Here is a 4974-nt window from a genome sequence, read left to right on the forward strand (position 1 = left end):
CGGATTCACCAGCATCTGCAGTTCCTACTATCTCTAGTCATCTGGGATATCCTTTTGGTTTTACTCTTGGTAGCATGTGGCACTTGTTGTAATCCTGAGATTACTACCTTTCGAGGTCCAACTTTCTAATTTATGTGCCTAATCTCTATTTTCTTCCTCTAGGGCCTCGTCCCTTTTCTCACCCATGTTGTTGACACTGATATGCACCACAGCTGATCACTGTTTGCTTACCTTCTCCTTTCAGAATGCTCTGCAGCCACATTAGGATATCTTTAAGGCCAGCACCTGGGAAGCAACATCTTGTCCTGGAGTCTCATTTGCAGCTGCAAAAATACCTGTCTACCCGCCTTAGTATCGAATCCTTTATCACTATAGCCCTGCAGTTCTCTTCTGCACAGAACCAATGGTGCTGCCATGGTCTTGGCTTCTGCTACTCTCCCCTGAAAAGTTTCTTGCTCAACAGTATGCAAAACAGGAAACCTGTTAGTGAGGAAGGCCAGCCACATGGGACTCCTGCACTACCTCTAGTCCGCTGGGTGGTTGCCCATTCCCTTTCAGCCCGTTCAGCCTTTACCTGAGGTGTGTTATTCACATCACTGAATATCTCTGCAGGTGTAGCAGATTGGTCACCTGCTCCAGGAAACCTGCCAGAACAACAGTTGATGGATTAATCAAGTGAGACAGATTCTGATGCATGAGATTTCAAGGAACTGGTGACTGAGGTGGAGAGAGTCGAGAGCGTCAAGGTCTGAGGAGTGACAATAACGAATAATCTGAACCTCCCATGTAGATGTGATGGTCAAAAAGGCACAACAATGCCTCTTCTTCCTCAGGCTTAGGAAATTCAGCATATCCGTTAAGGACCCTCACCAACTTCTACAGATGCACCATAGAAAGCATTCTATCCGGGTGTGTAACAACTTGGTACGGCCACTGCTCTACAGAAAGTTGTCTGCACAGCCCAGACCATCATGGAAGCCAACCTCCCTGATCCATGGACTCCATTTACACTTCTTGTTGTCATGGAAAGTCTGCCAACGTCATCAAAGACCCCTCCCAGCCTGGCAATACTTTGTTCCAACCTCTTCAGTTCAGGCAGAAGATACAGAAGATCGAACATTCGCACCAACAGATTCTTCCCCAGTGCTATTAGACTGCTGAATGGGTCTCTCTAATTTCAACTCTAATATTAATCTTGCTTTGTGCACCTCCTGTGCAGCTGTAACTTTATATGCCTCGCTCTGTCTGAGCACACTATGATCTGTATGTCCTTGTTTACTATGATTTGCCTGTACTGCTCGCAAACTAAAACTTTTCACTGTACTTAGGTACACGTGACAACAATAAATCAAATCAGAAAACATTGTGAGTATGTACTATTGCTTAGTAGTTTAATAAAGCTGCACCATATTAAATGAAATCATGTCCAAGTTATTATGCACCATTGATATTATGGCCTGAAGCTTTAGAATTAATAAGAAGGTTTTACAGGAAATAATGGAGGAAATTGAGGGGGTACTGGTCATAATCTTCCAATCCTCTTTAGATATTGAAGATGTGCTAGAGGATTGGATAATTACAACATTACACACTTGTTTGCAAAAAGGGTATAAGGATAAATCCAACAATTAGAGGCCAGTCAGTTTAACCTTAGTGATGGAAAAGCTTTTAAATGTTGGCCACTTGCAGGAATATGGATTAATTAAGAAAAGTCAGCATATATTTCCAACAAGTTATGTCTAACTGACTTGATCGATGTTTTATAATGATATACGATAAAGTTCAGGTATGTATTGCAGCTTATGCGGTGTATATAGACTTCCAGAAGCCACATAATAATTAACACACATACCAGTGAGACTGAAAACCCTGGACTAAAAGAGATAGTGACAGCATAGCTACCAAGTTGGCTAATAATGGGAAACAGAAAGTGTTGCAAATGGTTATTTCTCAGACTGCAGCAATATACAAAATGGGGCTTCTCAGAGTGGGTAGTGGGACAAATACTTTTCTTGATCTACATTAATGACTTCGACTTTGGTGGCGGGGCTCAATTTCAAAATTTGCAGTCAGCACAAAACTTGGATGTATAGCGGAGGTGGACACCGAGAGAAAACTGACAGGTTAGCACAGAACTGGCAGATAAACTTAAATACAGAGAAGTGAAAAATGATACATTATGACAGAAGAATCAATACAAAATATAAAATAATGGAGACTCACAAACACAGAGAACTGGAGATATTTGTATGTAAATTGTTGAAGATGATGGGCAGGTTAAGAAAGTGAGTGAAAGGAAAAGTGTATGAGATCCTTGCATTTTTAATTAGAAACATAGACTACAAAAGCAAGGAAATTAGGATTAACCTTTATAAAATCTTTGGTTTCAACTGGAGAATTTGTTCTTATTCTATGCACCAGATTTTATCAAAGAAATGAAGGCTTTAAGAAGGATCTATTATAGTTTCCTAAAATAATTCCTGCAATGAGGAACTTCAGTCAGGTGGATGGATTGAAACAGGGATTGTTCTCCTTAGATGAGAAAGAGTTGGGAGGAGATTTGATGAATGATGAAGGTTCTAGGCATTGTAGCTGGAGACAAGCGCCCGGAACCAGATATTACAAATTTAAAATGATTTACGAGGGAATCACTAAATAATCTGCAGTGATTTATCCGAGTGGCTTTGTGAAGAATGAAACAGATTAGGAATTCCAAAAATTCCACTTGTCTTCTGTAAGCAATCAGCACAGATTTTTCTACTGTGTAGCATTAAAATCTTTCCTTTTTCAAAATTACACCAATTTCACCAACTTCTTCTGTAATTCATTGAAATAACTGCACTACCCAATAACATGTTGAGCAATGAGCTACAATACTCGCATCACCCAGAGACATAGAAAATTGTCCAGCAACATCCTATCCACAAAATGCAGAACAAATCCAACCTGGTCAATCACCACCTCATCAGTCTACTCTTGAACTCCTGCAAAGTAATGGATGGGGTTGTTGACTATCAAGGGGCACGTGCTCAATGATAACCTGCTCACTGATGCTTAGTTAGGGTTCTTCCAGGGTCGCTCAGTTCCTATTTTTGTCACAGTCTTAATTCAAACTTGGCCAAAACAGCTGAACTCCAGAGGTGAGGTGAGAGTGACTGCCTGTGACATCAAAGTAGCATTTGACCAAATGTAGTGTCAAGGAGCTAAGCAAGACTGGAGTCAATGAGAATCAGTTAAACAATCCACTAGTTGGAATCATAGCCTGCACAAAGTAACAAGGTTATGGTTGTTGGAAGTTAATCACCTCAGTCACAAAGACACCACTACAGGAGTTCCTCAGGGTAATGTTTTATGTGGAACCATTCTTAGCTGCTTCATCAATGACCTTCCCTTTATCATAAAGTCAGAAATGGGGACATTCACTGATGATTGCACCATTTCAGCACCATTTGTGGCTCCTCAAAAGCTGAAACAGTCCATGTCGACATGCAGCAAGACCTGGATAATATCCAGGCTTACACTGATAAGCAGCAAGTAAAATCCACACGACACAAGTGCCAGGCAATGACTACCACTAAAAAGAGAGAATCTAACCATTACCTCTTGACAATCAATGAAATTAACATTTTTGAATCCTCCACTATCAACATCCTGGGGTTACTATCGACCAGATATTGAACGAGGCCAGCCATATAAATACAACTGTCACAAGGATAGTCACAGGTTAGGAATTCTGCAGCAAATAACTTACATTCTGACTCTCCAAAGTCTGTCCACTACCTACAAGTACAAGTCACGAACGTGATGGTATGGTGCACTCCAGAAGCTTGAGACAAAGCAAGCCACTTCATTAGTTTCCTAACTAGAACAACATTCAATCTCTTCAACACCAATGCACAGGAGAAATCCGCCAAGCTTACTTCAACAGTGCGTTCTACCTAAAGAGCAAGGGTGGCATATTCACGGAAATATCACCAGCTGCAAGTTCCTCTCCAAGAGGCACGACATCCTGACTTAAATATATCACCGTTCTTTCAATGAATCAAATCCTGGAACTCCTAACAGCCCTCTCCACCCGCCCACAACGATGGACTGTGGCTCACGAAAAATTTCTCCAATGTAACTGGGTAAGCAGAGTTGATACTGGCCAACCAGTGGCGTTCACGTCTCACAGCTGATTTTTTTTAAAAAGGGGTGCAAATGAGGCCATGGCCTGTTCAGTCAGCATTCCTCAGTCTGATGCAGTTATTATTTCTTTCAGTCTCTCTAGGTTACGGATAAGGAAATTAATGTCATACTCAAAAGTACATGCGTACAGCAAACTTTGTTTTAACTGGCACCTTATGAACCAGCACGCTCGATAAACCAACAAAAATTATGTACCTTAAGTAACAGTTTATTATTCTGTTCAATTAATTTAGTTTTTTTAAAAAATTATTTACCTCAATGTAAATATATTTGGTGTTCGAATGGCCGCACAAAATATCAACAGTTCATTCAATTTCGAGTCAATTTCTCCTCAAATACTACAATCCATCACGATGTCTGAGTAGTCAGTTGAGGGTGTGAGTGGGAGTCTGCCTGTAAGTTTTATTTAAGGTGCAGTTGCATTATTATTTAAGTGATTTATGCTGTAAATACAGTATAACAGTTTCTATGACTTAGGATGGGTTTTTACATTGTTTATGTGGACCTCTTGATTATCTGGAATATTTGATCAATTGGACCCATAGGTGCCGAATAATAAAAAAAAAGTTTACTGTATAAACATCCGGTGAAGATCTGATCAAGCACAGTTGATTTTGCCAGTGGGGACACCAGTGACCAGCAGCTTGAAGTGGGGATACCAGTGACCAGCAGCCTGAAGCTGGGATACCAGCGACCAGCAGCTCGAAGTGGGGATACCAGTAACCAGCAGCCTGAAGTGGGGACACCAGTGACCAGCAGCCTGAAGCGGGGATACCAGTGACCAGC

The 4974-nt window shown here is 41.0% G+C and overlaps 1 long non-coding RNA gene across 1 annotated transcript in view; it reads right to left on the reverse strand.

The window, feature by feature from the left end:
• LOC125486092 overlaps positions 1 to 4019 on the reverse strand; it is a 24425-nt gene extending 20406 nt beyond the window's left edge. Inside the window, exon 1 of the long non-coding RNA XR_007264777.1 lies at positions 3752 to 4019. This is a non-coding gene — a long non-coding RNA (uncharacterized LOC125486092). The remainder of the gene's footprint in view (positions 1 to 3751) is intronic.
• Positions 4020 to 4974: the final 955 nt, after the last annotated feature.

This window comes from Rhincodon typus, chromosome 25 (genome assembly GCF_021869965.1).
Source record: "Rhincodon typus isolate 14 chromosome 25, sRhiTyp1.1, whole genome shotgun sequence".
In the NCBI taxonomy this organism is placed as follows: Eukaryota; Metazoa; Chordata; class Chondrichthyes; order Orectolobiformes; family Rhincodontidae; genus Rhincodon; species Rhincodon typus.